Below are 18,414 nucleotides of genomic sequence, written 5' to 3'. Positions count from 1 at the left end.
ACGGGTATCGGGAGCGGGTGACGGCGACAGCGGGTGACATAATGAAGTGACGTCACGACCTACTTTAGCTATATAGGACCAATCCTTTATAATAGCTAAAGTAGGAAGTTGGAGAGAGGCATAAAGAAATATGTTGGTATTATTATAGTGAAGGAAGAGTTATTGTCAGTGAATTCTGCGGCTGAAGCTAGATTTTACATGTTAACTCATCTTAGATACATAAAATCGTAGGAAAGTTTGATGTACCATCGAGGAAATTGATTCCTAGGCAGTTGACGGACCTACGTCATTTGGTCGGCTTATGTCAATTCAATGTTAGCTGTGATCGGTCGAGTGGGTTTGACTTAACGCGACCAAATGAACTATCATTGTACTAACATTGAATATTTTTTTAAAATAATTTTTGTCTCTTTGTATGTTCGGGCTAAACTCAAAAAGTACTGCATGGATTTACTTAAAATTTTGCATGAATCTTACTAAGAGGTCAGGTCAACATATTTTTAATTATAGGTGCTTTAGAGCGCAGGCGACAGATACTTTAGTAATTAAAATATTTACACAGCGATACAAGCCTGCTTGTCCGTGTCTATCATACTAAAATACATAACTGCGTAAATATATATTTACTAGTAAATAGGAGAGTAAAAATTACGCTAGGAATGTTAGGTATGACAAAAGAAACTAATAACGTCAATTTCTGTACAAAACTTAGTTTTTGACGGCCTACGCGTAGCCGGCTGCTACGGCGTAGCACCACCGTAAGGTAGGAGCTACGAGGGTACATACTCGTAGCACCTCTACGGAGCCTGAAGTAAGGGTTAGTTCACATTGCAATGTGAGGCGATGAAATGCGTTTTTAACACATTTTTTATTTATTTATACTTATTTATCTTACATAACATCATAAGTATAGGAGCTTACAATATTAGTAGGTTGCTTACAATACCATAATTCATAATATGATTCGAATGTACACTTTTAAATTGCGTTAGGAATTACAATATTATTATTTAACCAGGGTACCCCAAAACTAGGCAAAGCCTGTATCTTGGTGGTCCGTTTTATTTTATTACAAAATATGATTTTTAACGCGAGTCCGTGCAAAAGACAACATTCATTAAAATACTATATTGATTATATTCATGGGCGTACCCAGGTTCGGGGCCAGGGGGGCAAATCACCCAGGTTCTTGGCCGGGGGGGGGGGCAAATCAGATTTTCCATAAGCTAGGTGTTTAAAAAGAATAAAAAATTAATAATTTTTAGTTGTAAAAATATTGTATTGCAAACAAATGGCAAAAATTCCCCCCCCTGCCCCCCCGCTGCTCGGTACGCCCATGATTATATTACACAATACACATTAAAATTAATTTTATTTAAAACTAAACTTCGTTCGGCTGCCTATTACAGTTTTGAACGCTCGGTAAAAAAATACACAGCCGAATATACAAGTCTATTTCAGCCAAACTTTTAGTGCTGCTAATTTCTTAAGTATTATCAATATCACTTAGTTTTGTTACACCCTGTAGATTGTAGAACCTTATTGGAATTATATTAAAAGTTTAAAAACGAGTAAATGGGTCGCTTGATTGAAATATTATAGTTACACAAGCTTTTGCCCACGGCTTCGCTCGCGTAAGAAGTATTATTATATACAAACTTTCATCCGCTATTTTAACCCCTTGGGAGTGGAATTTATCAAAATTCTTTCTTAGCGGATGCCTGCGTCATAACATCTATCTGCATGCCAAATTTCAGTCCGATCCGTTTAGTGGTTTGGGCTGTGCGTTGATAGATCACTATGTCAATCAGTCAGTCGGTCACCTTTGAGTTTTATATATTTAGATTTTTTAGTCGGTTAAAATACAAGCTCCAGTCTACATCATGTCAAAATGTCTGACACTCCAGCTATTTTAATGAGTAATTTGATTTGGCCGTTTCGGGTAATACAAACGGGGCGTTGGATTTCTCATTTCTAGCACACAGTTTGACCGCGAAAACCACATTCATTTGCACTAACTTTAAATACCAACATGGAGATGGAAATATCCCTGGTTTAGGTTAGGTTCACTCGGCATTATCCTGCACGTTTCTCTCGACAAAAATGTTTGATCACTGTCAAAGTTTTAACTTCTCTTACTATCGAGAACGCCTCCGTGGTCTAGTGGCATAGAGCGCGGCTCTTGACTCGGAGGTCGTGGGTTCGATTCCCGCGTTGGAAACATGTTATTTCCAAGTTTGCTTAGGACAATGCTGATCACCTAATCAGAAAATCGTCTGACAAGTAAGATAATCCATGCGTCGGATGGGCATGTAAAAAGTCGGTCCTGCACCTGATCTCTCGCCGGTCGTGTCGGTCTTCCGTCCCACTGGGTTACGAGAGTAAAGGAATAGAGAGTGCTCTTGTGTACTGCGCACATACTTGGGCACTACAAAATTACTCCTGCGTAGCTGGACTGGTTTCAATGAAACCGGCCACCGTCACCGAAACCGGTGTGGGAGCTATTATTATCGAGAATAGTAAATTTTGCAGGTACTAATTTTGGATCAACATCTATTGCTAGATAGTAGATGTGTTAAAATTAGTTCCCAATACCCAGTTTCCTAGCTCGAATTTAATTCTATCCTAGGCGAAAATAGTCATTTTAAAAATAGTCCAACATTAAAACATGTTCATTGTTACCACATAATACTTGGTAGTTCCTTAAGTGTTTTATAGAGTTGATGAGCTGCCAAATTATATGGTACCTAACAATTTGGTTGCGTTTATAATTAAATGTACTAATTACCTAACTTTTGTTACGGGTAAATATATTTTGGCTTCTCTTTAGGATTCCGTATCTCGAAAGGTGAAAACGGATCCCTTATATTGATTGTTGTACAGGTTTATACTCGTAGAGAAACTTCGGTGCGCGAGTCCGACTCGCACTTAGCTAGTTTTTTTCTGATTCCATCTTAATCATGACAACATAAGGTATTTTTTTATAAGCCCGAGTGGTAGTCCGGGTTTCGTAGAACATTTTTTTTATTACTATCAAGCTAATTTTTTGTGAGTAGCTTCATTTTGATGACACGAACAACAATTTTATTTGCGAAAAATCTTGAAAGTGTTAGCTAGCGTAACCAGCTGATTTTATGTATATTGTTAGGTTAATAGAACTTACATAATATTTTAAGAGTAACATTGTCTTATAAATAGAACAATCCATGTTTAGGAACCATCAAATCAAAGTATTAAATCTTTTCTATCTCTGTTAGCTACCACTTTCAAGATTTTTCGCAATTAAAATTGTTGTTCGTCTCATCAAAATGAAGCTACTCACAAAAATTAGCTTGATGTAATAAACTTTTTTTTAATGAAATAAGGGGGCAAACGAGCAAACGGGTCACCTAATGGAAAGCAACATACGTCGCCCATGGACACTAGCAGCATCAGAAGAGCTGCAGGTGCGTTGCCAGCCTTTTAAGAGTTAATAAGGTAATAGGGGAGGGTAGGGAGGGGAATAGGGGAGGGTAGAGAAGGAAATAGGAGAGGGTAGGGTAGGGACCCGTCCTAATTTTAATATTAGGCTCCCAAAAAGATTCGTAAAACAGGGTCTTTAAAAACCTTAACAAATTACATCTTATCTTTGCCGCAGTGTCTCAAAGCAAATAATTCAAACAAAAATGTCGCGATAACTAATCTGGAATCCGTAGATTGACGCATTGTTTCTACTTTGACGCACGTCTTTTATTTGATAAAATGATAATTTTACCGCATACGGCATAGCCGACTTCTTTGAAATGAACCGAAAAATAATTGCCAAAATAGTATACAGGATACTATACTATACCTATTTTGGTAACTATTTTTCGTCATTGCTTTGTTCGTGTAGTGTCATTGCTTTGTTCATGTAGTGTCATTGCTTTGTTCATGTAGTGTCATTGCTTTGTTCATGTAGTGTCATTGCTTTGTTCTGTAAATTCCTGTAGATAGTTCATACTCTAACAACAGTTTCGGTAAAAAGTTGAATTGGAGTTTAAGCTAGTTTTAATACTTGTTCCTAGTGACCGAAATTCTAAATCCCTAGCTTTGTTAACATCGAAGATAAAGGGGGTGTGAAATAGCCGCGAACCGCTTAGAGAAAAGTATGGTACGGCCGTGTCTTTGCTGAAAAGCTTGGCTGGGGCACTGCCGTGCCCCCAGATGTGAATGGACCACCGCAGAAATTGAATCATGTGAATCAGCCGAATGGTGGGCGGTAGTTTATTCGGATTAAGTCAAGCCCAGCCTTATACTAACATTGACTTGACGTAACCCCACCAAATAACATTAATTTGCCTGTGTATATTATATTTCTCAAATGGTACAACCATAATTATAAATTACTAGACGTTCCGTCCGGCTTCGCCCGCTTAAATTAGGAATTTAGCGGAAACCGTACATTTTCCCATAAAAAATAGCCTATGTTTATTCAAGTGGTCCTCTCTACATTTGTGCCAAATAATACATATAAAAATTGCTCTAGTAGCGAACTATAGAGCAATTTTTATATTATTTGAGATAAACCCTTTCCAATTATTTCCCCTGTATAATCCATACGACTTTGTTTGACTGTTTCACCACTTCCAGATAAGTGTTGGATAGCCTATCCGGCACTAAGCACTTTATCAGGAAGAGGTGGAACAGGCCATTAATCTGCTGTAACTATACTAGCAATTTAACTTAAGTTATACCTTGATGGCCCCAATTCGGTTTCTAGTTCGAAATGCTTAGCTTAGCCGTTATTTATGAATTCTATTGAAATTAATCCGAGCTGTTTTGGGCATTTGTGTCAAATATGTTGGGATATTTCGAGGCATTGTACTGAATATGAGTTATTGTATTTGCCAATGCTATCGAAGCTGGGCCTGTACCCCAGACGTTTTCTTTAGCGCTTCTTCATAGAATCGCCGACCAAAATGTATGAAATTGACATTAGACGAGTCGAACGTCAACGTCATATTAACGAACGCTTATGTCGATTCCATACATTTTGATCGGTGATTCTATAAAGAAGCGATAAAGAAAAGGTCTTGGCTGAAGAGCCAGTTTTGCCCGATGACGTCACTTCAGGCGCGCGCACATCGATTGGACCCGCGACTTCCAGCGGCTACGGCGCTCAACGAAACGGTTAGGAGGAAAAGGAAGCGCTGAAAACGCTTCACGTGTTAGCGTCCAACGCCCAAAAGTGTTATAATTCTATAATTTTTTTGTAACGCTTACATAATGGATGGTTTTAATGCTAATTTTATGACGAAGTCTAGTGTCTACACTTAGATGATTTGCTTTTAAAGGCTGTATTTTCAGGCGGTTTAACTCTCGCAAAAATATTTTTAGAAAAACCAACATACTTATGTCGGCTACTGAGTTTACCTCAAGATCCTACTTATACTATTTAAACTAGCAAGTTCTAACATTTTGTTACGTTCGATCGATAGTTAACCTAATATTTTCACCACGTGGTCTTATTAGGCTACACTAAATTCATGTTCTGAATTCTTCGTTCTTGGATTTGAAAAACAACTTTGAGTGTTGTTTGATATATAAAGGTCATATAAAAGGGGGTAGTCATATGACCACCACATAAAAATGTCTATCGTTAAAGCAAAATAACTACAAAAACTTACAATCCGTAAGTAAAATTGAATAAGAACAAAGATTTTATACCTTAGGGCTTAGGTTAGTAAAAATCTTCGTACAAAAAAGTTATCTACGTTTTGACATTTCAGTCGTACGTCTACGTACGACTGAAATGTCAAAATGGCCCCAAGCAACTGAAGTGGGGACATTAATTCGCGGAAGCTATGCCTTATCTATAAATAGGTACGTCTATAAATAAAGAAACTTCTTAATCAAAAACTTTTCTGATGCGTTTTAACCAAGCTTTAATCTATATCTATCTTATATCTTTAAACGAGCAATTCTTGTGTATATATATATATATATATATATATATATATATATATATATATATATATATATATATATATATATATATATATATATATATATATATATATTTTTTTTTTTTTTTTTTTTTTTTTTAATGAAATAAGTGGGCAAACGAGCAAACGGGTCACCTGATGGAAAGCAACTTCCGTCGCCCATGGACACTCGCAGCATCAGAAGAGCTGCAGGTGCGTTGCCGGCCTTTTAGAGGGAATAGGGTAATAGGGGAGGGTAGGGATTGGAAGGGAAGGGAATAGGGGAGGATAGGGAAGGGAATCGGGCCTCCGGTATACTCACTCACTCGGCGAAACACAGCGCAAGCGCTGTTTCACGCCGGTTTTCAGTGAGAACGTGGTATTTCTCCGGTCGAGCCGGCCCATTCGTGCCGAAGCATGGCTCTCCCACGTATGCTATGCACGTATATATAATTGGAATCTCGGAATCGGCTCCAACGATTTTCATGAAATTTAGTTTATAGGGGGTTTCGGGGGCGATAAATCGATCTAGCCCTAGCTAGATCATTCTTAGAAAATGTCTTTTTATTCGTGTTTTATCGATAATCGATAAACTGAAAATATGACTCTTCCTGACATCTATTGGCGAATATCTAATAATACTATTATGTGAGCAACTAATTGTTTTAACGACCAGCAGATGGCGTTATTAAGTAACACGAAGTCAATGAGTGTTTTCTATACCGAGCAAAGCTCGGTCATCCAGGTACTATCTTAATATATATATTTCTTGTGTGCGTGTGTATGTGACTGAACTCCTCCTAAACGACTGGACCAATTTTGATGAAATTTTTTGTGTGTGTTCGTGGAGATTCGAGAATGGTTTAGATTTACAGTTTGGTCTACTGGAAAATGTTTTTTCAATTAATTTCTTATTTATAAGGAGTTGTTGATTTTGGAATGTTTTACATTAAATCCGGCGGACGGCGCTATCATCGCATTCAATATTATTCTATTTCAATTTTAGTTTGTCCTGACAGATGGTGCTACGATTAATTTGAAAAAAAAATTGTTAGGTATTCAATTCATGTGCTGATTAAAATATTAAATAAATAACACATAGGCTACAATTTTAACCGACTTTCAAAATGGGGGAGGTGTTATGTTCGTTTTCTTATATTCAACGATTACTCCGCCGTTTGTTAACCGATTTTCAAATTTTTTCTTTTGGTATATAGGGTATCATCCCAATTTGGTATTATATTTAGAAAAGTGGTGATCTGATGAAGGATCCATAAGTAATCGAGGGAACTCCTCAAAACTTATAGGGAAACATATGGTGACTTCGGTTTCGTGAGAAGTATTCTAAGCATATGCTACCAACAAGTAAGATTTTGCACCGAGATATACCTGGTATACCGTGGTTCGGAAGGTGCTGAGAGAATTCCTGATTCTTTATAGATACAAGTTTGGGAGTTTCGGCGTTGTTTTAAGAACAGAAAGCATATGCTACTATGCAAATTACATTCTTCATCATCATCATCATCATCATCACTACCATATTATACCATTTCATAGTCTTTTAGATCGAGACTCGAGTTTGTCAAGCGATAATTAAAAAAAATCTATATCTACCTAATATTATAAACCTGAAGAGTATGTTTGCTTGAACGCGTCAATCTCAGAAACTACAGGTCCGATTTAAAAACTTATCTCAGTGATAGATAGATCATTTATCGAGTAAGACTCATCATTTATCGAGAAGGTTATATTATATTATTACTCTAAGACTAATACGACAGAAGAAACTCAGGAAAATGTGGGAAAAACGGGGGAAATATTTTTTATGGGAAAATGTACCTACGGATTCTGTAAAATTTCTAATTTACGCGGGCGAAGCCGCGCGGGACATCTAGTAATATATAAAACTCAAAGGTGACTGACTGACATGGTGATCTATCAACGCACAGCCCAAACCACTGGATCGATCGGGCTGAAATTTGGCATGCAGGTAGATGATATGACGTAGGCATCCGCTATGAAAGGATTTTGATCAATTCCACCTCCAAGGGGTTAAAATAGGGGATGAAAATTTTTATATAATATATATACTTCTTAACGCGAGCGAAGCCGCGGGCAAAAGCTCGTATTACATAAAAATGGATTTTCAATTGTGTTAGTAACGCTAAAACTCGAAAACGGCTGAACGGATTGGGCTAATTTTAGTCTTAAAACATTCGTAGAAGTCCAGGGAAGGTTTTAAAGTGACACGAAGTTCACCGGGACAGCTAGTTTATTATAGAATTATATGAAAAAATAAAAAATACTACAATTATCTGTAATACTATGCTAAGTACTATAGTAATTGCGCATTATTCCTTTACTACTTAATATTTCTATTTTTATGGGCCAACATCAGCCTTGACATTCAATTTTAGGTTCATTACTTTTAATATATTATAATATAACGCATTATAATATTATGTTACTAATTCCTGAAAAATACTGACTGAAAAGTCGTCGTAGCTAACCAGAAAAAATGGGCTTCTTACTTCGTAAATAACAAGCTAAACTATTCTCAAAAGAAAGTGCCCATGTTGATATGATTTGAAATCACTGATGGCTATAATACGAGTAAGTCCTTAAATTTCGGCTTGACTATAAGGTCTTTTTGCAGAATAGTCGGCTAATCAAACCACCGCAGACAGCGAAATTTAACGAATACTTAACTTTAATTTGATGAAGAATTGACATAAGGCTTAAGCTATTAAACTTATGCACATTTTCTGTTAAACATAACATTATCAAAGTTATATTTGGCATAATTTTATCTCTGCTTATTCGTATTCACAGTTTATTTCATTAAAGTCACATTAAGTTAATAATTGACTAACATAATTGCTATTAAGTCAGTTTTCCCGCCTACAGCAAATCCAATATGGCTGCCTTCAATACTGCCAACGTAAAGCAAACAGCTTTGGATTTTGTTTGGCTGTTATTAAATATTTAACATGCAAATACATAATTACCGTGGCTGCACAGTTAAGTTGTTTTTAACAAGTAGGTATTAAATTCATGTTAATATTCTATATTCGAAAGTGTGTCTGTCGGTCTGTTTGTTACCGCTTCACGCCCAAACCGCTAAACCGATTTTGCTAAAATTTGATATGGAGATACGTTTGAGTTCCTGGAAAGAACAAAAGATTCTTGTTCTTTCCATGTAACTAACTACTTATACTTTTTATTCCGAAGAACATACGGTTCTTGCGCGATAAACGAACTTTGAATAACGAGACCTATAATATATAAGTACAATAGTCTTGTTTCAAGTAAAAAATCCTATAGCGATGACCTAAATAATTATCGCCAGACATATCTCCTATAATTTATAAATGATATGTGGAGGCTCCAATATAATAAGTAGTTTGATATTCCTCCCGCGTCGGCCGAGTCTACTGTCTATGCTTATTTTATGTCCTATGCCTTTGACCTTTGACCTCATAAAATAAAACTTCTGTCGTTGTCTATGAACTTATAGCTACCACACACGTCCAATTTTGCCAAACACGAATATTGGATCCAATCCAACGCACGATATTGATCCATATTGTCACACTGTTTGTTAACTTTTCTTATGCTCATATTACTCGTGTAACAAAACTGTTCCGATATTTTAATGAGCCAATTCGATAAGCTTAAAAGATAATCTTCGGGTAAATAATAAAAAGCATTCTTGGTTTAAAACAGGTCTACGCGTTTATTATGTCTATGTACTAGTTGCCCGCATCTTCACCGTCTAAACTCTAAGAAATCTAACAATTTTTACGCAATAAAAACTATCCTAAATCCTTTCTTGGATATTTCAGCGATTTTTTTGTGATGTAACGGAGATGAGATGAGAGACATGTAAGAAAGATTTACAAGACACGCAGACAGACAGACACACAATTTCACACTTAAAATTATAATAAAATATACATGATTTGGGGTCGATCTAACACGATAATAATTATAAAATTACCATTTTGTAGTTTAATCGGGATTCGGGGTACAGCTTCCGAGTAGCTTTGAAAATAATTCGTTAATAAAGTCGACATATAAAGTTATAACTGTTGTGCGTAACTCCGTGCGTACGAAGCGCTCGTAAAACGAATGATGGCGAGAAGGCGAGCTCCATAAATCATACTACGTCAAACAGCAAGATGAGTGGAGAAATCATTATTGAATCAAGAGTATATTCCGAATTATACTACCTCTACCAGGTTTCGATGGCAAATTTGGATGGCAAATTAAAAAAAAATATCCTTGATCATTGGATAATTTTTTTATAATTTCCATGTTTCACAGAATCAGCCGCTAGAAGGAAAAAAAGGATCAAAATGTTTTATTCCAAATACCGGTATTGCTTGTCAATATTTTATTTTCTCATTTTTTGCCATCAGATTCTGGTAGACCTATTAGGTTTACCAGAATCTGATGGCAATGGCCAGCTATTTTTAATAGAAGAATGTACTATAATATATTCTTCTATTAAAATAGCCAGAAGCAGTGCAGGATAAGTCATGGCAAGTAAATTATATTGTTACACCATCGAATAAATTTATTCATAGGCAGTTGACAGACCTACGACATTTGGTCTGGCTATGTGTGATGGCTGGGTTTGACGTAAACGGTTTGACGCGACCAAATTACATAGGTCCGCCATCTAATCAGCTTCTCTGATAGTACAAATTTTGGATCGGCAACACCAGTGCCAATAATACTAATTTATAACTTGAAATCAAAACGCTCAAAATGCCTCCTATTTTGAGCGTTTTGATCGTTTTTAACGCTAAATGGAACGCGGGGTCTGTCGATTCATTCTGAAATATGATGTGTGCATGACTTTGTTAGAATGTCATTCTAATACGTGACATTTTTTTTTGTTTTGCATTCGTTGGAAAGGTCTCGAGCTCCGTGAGATCTATAGAAAAAAAAATCAGAAAAAACTTCGAGAGAAAAGCAGGAAAACAGGGAAAATCATTTTATGGCAAAACAATGTTTGCTGGGACAGCTAGTTATATTTATTTCTATTCATCAATTAAGACCATTTGAATAAAGAAGAAGAATATTTTAAGCCTGTAGGACCAACTGAAACTGATACATCATATTATTATTATTATCATGTATGTTAAAGAAGATCGAAATAAAAAATGCATGGGACTTGAGCTTCACATAGACAGCGCGTGCATGTCGCTTAACGAAGCTTTTTGTCAAATCGCACATATTTTTGCCCGTTTACTTCGGCAATAAAATTAACCTAGCACTGGGTAGTTTTCTTAAAAGAACCTAGAATTATCGCTTTTCGTAGGTTTGGAAATAGTTAAGTTAACGACACTTTTTAAAATGTGGGTCAATGCTAACTTTATGGGGTTGTGAATTATTTTAATTGTTAATAGCAACCCTGACATTTCGCACGTAATGCGTGCTTTTTATTATGACGATTAAGACCGTGTCGTTAATTTTATATGTTGTCGTTTTAGTTTAATTATTTTGGCGATGTTTGAAACATACAGATTAAAATAAATCTGGAATGTTAAAAAACTTTGTTACTTTATTCCTACTAATTTAAACTTTGGTGTATCGTTATTTCATATCCATACTAATATTATAAATGCGAAAGTGTGTCTGTCTGTCTGTCTGTCTGTCCGTCTGTCCGTCTGTCTGTCTGTTTGTTACCTCTTCACGCCCAAGCCGCTGAACCGATTCTGCTGAATTTTGGCATGGAGATACTTTGAGTCCCGGGAAAGGACATAGGATACTTTTTGTCCCGGAAAAATGTACGGTTCCCGCGCGATAAACGAGTTTTGGCGCAACGGAGTTGCGGGCGTCATCTAGTATTATATAAGGTATGTCTCCCTTTTATCAAAAACTTGCCCGTTATATTTTCATTTTTACATAAAGAGTGAATTTTAGATGGAATTTAATACAATAATAATATAATGGTTAATGCAAAGAATTCTAGTTAAACTGAGGGTTTAAATAGAAGTCTTTGGGTTAATGTAGTTAAAGGGAACGTAGACTGTATATGGTCACGTTAGATATGACGTGTGTAACATGACGTAGTCATATTTTGGTCGGATTGTTTACTTTATTAGCGCCCTCTGCTCCGACCATTGCTTAATATTATTGTTTAAGCTTTTAACGATGTTAGTAGCGGTCGAAAAGGAATATCTTCCGACCGAGAGAGATAGCATGCTCGGTCGGGCCGAAGCACTGACCTCCATTTTACAAGTACACTGGACTTATGACACCCACCTGCTTTTTGTGCCTAATTGAAGCGGAATCAGCGCCCCCAAGGCGGGGGAAGAGAACTAAATCTGACGTAAATTGCAAATGGCCGCTTGATCGTTATTGGTTGTCATCACTAGTTAATTAGTTCCAGGTACTCTCACTACTGCTATCAGCGCCAATATGGCGACTTTCAAACGTCATTTTTACGTCAGATTTAGTTCTCTTCCCCCGCATTGGGGGCGCTAATTCCGCTTCAAATAGGCACAAAAAATAGCTGTCATTTCAAAGGGTATCATAAGTCCAGGGTACTTGTATAATGGAGGTCAGTGGGCCAAAGCCCACTGACGTCATTTCAGACGTTGTTCGAAATCTTCCGTTCTATCTTGCCGTTCTTCGAAACTTCGATAGCGCGATGCAGGGCTATTAGGCGAATTGTGGGTACCGCCACAAGCTATTCTTCACTTAGCATTGCAAAAAACAAGGCCTAAAAACTTACAGCCAAAACGCTTATTGACACTAGCACAGTGTTTTGTTGTTATTGTGTTAGCACTGCAATTTTTGATGACGTAACCGCTGCATGAGGAGAGCTCCGACCTACTTAGCTGTCGATCAATCTGCAATAACTATAATAGCTTAGCTGTTAAACGAATAGCTTAATACATAATTTACTTTACAGAATATTTACGAAGCTTTACCCAGTCTTTAGTGAGTATTTAAGGTTTAAGATATTATGTAAATAGTTCGTTGCTTTGTGGAGACCCATATCATACATTTAGTTAAAATTAATAGATGACGCCCGCAACTCCGTTGCGCCAAAATACGTTTATCGCGCGGGAACCGTACATTTTTCCGGAATAAAAAGTATCCTTTGTCCTTTGCCGAGACTCAAAATATCCCCATATCCAGCAAAATCGGTTCAGCGGTTTAGGCGTGCAGAGGTAACAGACAGACAGACATACACACTTTCGCATTTATAATATTAAGTATAGAAGTATTGATTACATTTAGCAATACCCGCCAATTAATTATGTACTATTAATCAAATTCAGTACCAATCTTTGAAGAAAAGTAAATAAAAACTAAGTATCCGGTATTTTCAATCTTGAACAAATAGATCTTTTAATCACTTCTTGTTCCGTTTATAATAACAATATTTTGGATTTAATTTTTTCAAAAGCCGAACAAAATTCCAATAAAAATTTTTCTGACGATACCGTATATTGACATTTTGATGCTTGCAACACAAAATCAAAATATTCTTCGTCTACTTATACAATATGTAGCCAATATACGCCAATATGCATGTATAAGTTAAGTTATGTCGGAAGCAAACATAATAAGTTGTTATGGGGACAGTAAATAACAAGCCGTTATTAAGGAAATGACCTTAGCGAATGTAGGTCGAATAGTTGCCATACACGTGGTTTGCATAGCCAAAGCCAAAAAAAAAAAACAAATATGGCTTGGCTTCGTCAGGATTTGGCTTGGCAGTGTAAAGTAAGTAGCATGATCGTCCTTGTTATTGGATTATTTAATAGTTAAAATGACATTATTTTGTATATATTTTGTTAATGGAGTTGGTTAAAAATAAAATGTATAGTACATAGGTGTACCAGCATCTGATGGCTTTTGACGGCAGATTTTCAAAAAATATCCTTGATCATTGGATACATTTTTATATTTGCATATTTCACACACAGAAGAAAAAAAGGATCAAAATGTTTTATTCCAATTACCCCGGTATTGCTAAAGTCAATTTCTTTTCTCACTTTTTGCCATCAGATCCTGGTAGACCTATACAACCCCAAATCTTCTATTTTAATTAACCCCTGACCAACAAAGAGTTGCTTGTTTGACGTGTTTGTCTGTCTGACCGGTCGGTCGGACCGATTTTGATCTAGTTTTGATTTGACTTGATCCTCTCGATCTGTTCTAAGATAGAGTTCATCATCAACCTGCTCAGTACTGGATTTATTTATTTCATGAAAGATTTTAAGCAAATTCTTGTGATTTGATCGGTTCAATGTTTTGCGTTCTGGTGCCTCAAAGTTTCAAAATTGAACATAATTAATAATTATTATGAAACATTAATCGTGGCTTTGTTCCTTATTCGATCAACTGGTTAATTGATCAATAAATTAAATAGTACCATCAAGGAAATCATCTTATTTCAGTGGAAAAGACTGATAAAACTACGATATCTCAAAACGTGGTACTAAAAACGTGATAGTACAAGATAGAAATGACGTCAGTGCAAGAAATTAAAATTTTAAACCAAACAAACGAACAGTTTAGTTTGGTTAGTGTAATGAATTGTGACGTCACACTTGTCAAACAACAACTCCTACGTTAAAATTGTTTTAAAATAAACCGCGGTATAGGAAAACTTTTATTATTGTTCTATTACAAGTTGATAGGCAGTTGGCGGACCTACGTAATTTGGTCGGTTTATGCCAAACACGGCCACAAATCACTGACATTGAATTGACAAAACCCAATCAAAATATGTATAGGTCTATCAGGATCTGATGGCAATACAAAAAAAGGGAAAAAAGAAACCAATACTGGGGAAATTGGAGCAAAACGTTTGATACTTTGTTTTCCTTATAGCGGCTGTATGTAATGTGTATGATACATGCAAATGTAAAAAAATATCCAATGATCAAGGATATTTTTTGAAAATCTCCTATCCAAATTTGCCATCAGATCCTGGTAGACCTGATAGGTCCGTCATCTGGATATGAATTATTTTCTTCGATGGTACATTTACACTAGTTTTTTTTTAAATTATGAAATAAGGGGGCAAACGAGCAAACGGGTCACGTGATGGAAAGCAACTTTCGTCGCCCATGGACACTCGCAGCATCAGAAGAGCTGCAGGTGCGTTGCCGGCCTTTTAAGAGGGAATAGGGTAATAGGGGAGGGTAGGGATGGGAAGGGAAGGGAATAGGGGAGGGTAGGGAAAAGAAGGGTCGGGGATTGGGCCTCCGGTAAACTCACTCACTCGGCGAAACACAGCGCAAGCGCTGTTTCACGCCTGTTTTCTGCGAGAACGTGGTATTTCTCCGGTCGAGCCGGCCCATTCGTGCCGAAGATGGCTCTGCCACGTCTAGCATAAAACAAATCTGCTTAGAATTTAAAAGAAAATCACAAACGAATTAATAAGCGATGCCCAGAAATTATTTTTATGACTTTTCAAAATTATTTTTTGACTTCATTAGTCTGTGAAATACATTTCAAGTAGATGAACATCAGGGATTCAGTGGCGGATCTAAGATTATTTTTTAGTTCATTTATGGTGGGTATTTCATTGAGGGCGGGGAATGGGGTCGCGCTATTTGTGTGCTGGCAGCGCGCGCGCGTCGCCCGACGTTAGACTCGTTATGGACGGGAACAGCTAACGTCAGGTGTGCGATTGTTAAACAAGCTATACTAAATAACCCCTAGTATCTAGCATAACATCAAAAAATAGGACGTTTCATCAAAGAAAGAAAGAGAACGAAAATGTTTAATGAGAAGAAAACAAGATTTTCATTTTGCTCCCATATGGCTTATGGATACAACAACCAAATAACATTATTTTCCAGAATAGCAAACAATAAGCCTACTGGCGCGGCAGTTCATTCCTAGATCGTTAAGTTCAAGCGACAAAACAAATTCAGTTCGGTTTTAGAAAAAAATGTTAATAGCTGTGGCGCCTTAGAAGCAATGTCTAATATTATAGTCATTACAATATAAAGATGTGATAGCGAAATTCCGCTTATAATTTTACCATTGGAAATTGGAATGTTATATCGTACAAGTAGTACAAGTGTACAAGTGTAAACTACAAGTCTTGCTCTCGTACTGTTTCGGTGTCATACAATTTACATACAATTTCTTCACGAGCACCGTTAAAAACTTCCGTTCAACATTGATACCATATTCATTAACATTTTATATCATCCTATATTATCTAAAAGTGTATCATGTATATTATCATGTTTTATCACGATAAGAACCTTAGAAACAAGTTAAAGCCTACACAATTATATTTTGTTCAGAGATGTAACACGTGTCTTTTCAACTCGTACACGTCCACGTTTGCCATGTACAGTATTGAAAGGTGCCTCTTCACTATGGCCCATGCTGGCCCGCTTATAAGCCATTGCCATTGTGTAGACGGGGTAATGGTATATGATGGCGGACTATTTCCAGGCGCAATGGAGTGGCCTGCAGTGGACCATCGTGGGCCTTTGTGTCCTGGCTACTTAACATGACTACGCCAAGGATTATCATTACTCTTCATACATAGATTACGCGTAAATCGTTTGTTAAGTAATCGAATAAAAAAAAATAGGAGTAGGAAGAATCTGTAATTCTTCCTACTCCTCCTATTTTCTTCTGATTAATTTCATTGCGGGTCCCAAGACAGCTTTAGCATGTCCCTCGGGCTCCCTGAGATCATATCAAAGGGTTTTCGGAGATATAGGGAGATACAGTGGTGGGAATGTGTGGTGGGCCAAAGCCCGTTTAAAAAAAAATCGAATAAAAGAACTATTATACAAACGGGTACTTTCACTCAAGTCCTTAGCAACTAAACTCACCTTAACGGTATCGTCAGACCGCCTTACAAGTTTTCTGTTTCGGGGGCCGCCGCCGCATGCCCTACGCCACGCCGCACCTCCCCGCACCGCGCGCACTATACCACGACGCACATACCGGAAGTGGAAAATAAGGCTCAGAGCACCAGTACAAAGTTCAAAAGTCTATGCCCCTAGGCGTCGCCCCTCTGTATCCGCCCCTGTATTATCTGCGCCTGCGGTGGTGTGTGTGCGGCGAGGCGCGCGCCCGGGACCCGTCCCGCGCCATATAAGGTGCTACGAGAAGGCTCTGCAACAATAGAAAAAATTTTTATAACGGATGTAAAGTAAAAGAAATCGGTCAGTATTATTATAAACAAAGAAAACTATTAATACAGTCACTAAACGATTTGAAACTACAAACTAAGTTGAACAGCCCTAGTGGACAAGTGGAAAGCGATTATCGTAAACGCTAACAAAATGTATGCGATTTGACATAAGCCATCGCTTAAATTTAGTTTGTTATTATTTTTAGCAATATTCCGCGAAAACAACTTCCACCTTTAAGTAAATGAGTGAGTGTACGCATAGGCATGCGTACAGCACCTCCCTCCTCCCACACTGCCTATGCGTACACTCGCATGCAAGAACTTGCAAACACCACCACCACACAAGCAATAATGTTGGCAAATCCGTGCAAAGCCCCTCACCACCATGCAGGTTGAAACACCGGAGCATCCTCAGGATGTGGACTCTACGAACAACGTCCGTTAAGTAAGTTAAGTGGTTCGTTATAGAGTCCACATCCTGAGGATGCTCCGGTGTTGGGGCGAAACGCGCATCGAGGTTTTCAACCTGCATGGTGGTGAGGGGCCTTGCACGGATTTGCCAACATTATTGCTTGTGTGGTGGTGGTGTTTGCAAGTTCTTGCATGCGAGTGTACGCATAGGCAGTGTGGGAGGAGGGAGGTGCTGTACGCATGCCTATGCGTACACTCACTCACTTAACTTCTATGAGATCTGAAAGCGTTAGAAAGGTGGCATAGAAATGATATTTTTTTTACATTGAATGTTTTTAGTGGGATATAGAAGTACAAAACAATAAACAGCTCATGTACAACTTAATAACTAATAACATTCAAGACTTGTCTTCAAGAACCGAGTCCCGTAGACTTCGTAGCTACTGGGTCTACGCGCTACGGCGTCTTTGTTTACAACTAAAGGAAGCCAAGAGGTTGTCACAGAATGTGAACGTTTGTGACTAACCTGCAGCTTGGACCATACTGTATTTTATTTATTTATTTATTTCATAATTTATGTACACATAAACTGATTACACTGAAGACTTAAACTAGACATACATTTTAGTACTATTTATTCCAATTGGAATCCATATACAATTAGGGTAATGGGTGGCACTATGAGCTATTGAAATCAATTTGTTAGTGTTTTTACAAGAAAAATGTCATTAATCGCCTACTGAAATGTTATGCCAAACTGACCGGTTTTTGTTTTAAGGCTGTAGAATTAGTAAACAATTTACAATTACAATAACTATAGCAACAATTAAATCCTTATTGTACTACCTTTAAAAAGATTCCAACATTTACTTAATACTAATTATAGTTCTTGAGTTATTACCGTTTGAATCATAA

At 37.2% G+C, this 18,414-nt stretch overlaps 1 protein-coding gene across 20 annotated transcripts in view; it reads right to left on the bottom strand.

The window, feature by feature from the left end:
* The window catches only part of LOC121736845 (plasma membrane calcium-transporting ATPase 3), a 188,316-nt gene that overhangs the window by 121,958 nt on the left and 47,944 nt on the right, over nucleotides 1-18,414 (bottom strand). For all 20 annotated transcript variants that reach the window (XM_042128277.1, XM_042128278.1, XM_042128274.1 and 17 more), the window contains exon 2: nucleotides 16,784-17,069. The gene's annotated coding sequence lies outside the window, so the exon portion shown is untranslated. The remainder of the gene's footprint in view (nucleotides 1-16,783; nucleotides 17,070-18,414) is intronic.

The sequence above is a fragment of the Aricia agestis genome, chromosome 19 (genome assembly GCF_905147365.1).
Source record: "Aricia agestis chromosome 19, ilAriAges1.1, whole genome shotgun sequence".
Taxonomy (NCBI): domain Eukaryota; kingdom Metazoa; phylum Arthropoda; class Insecta; order Lepidoptera; family Lycaenidae; genus Aricia; species Aricia agestis.
This window is presented reverse-complemented; position numbering and strand designations above follow the sequence as displayed.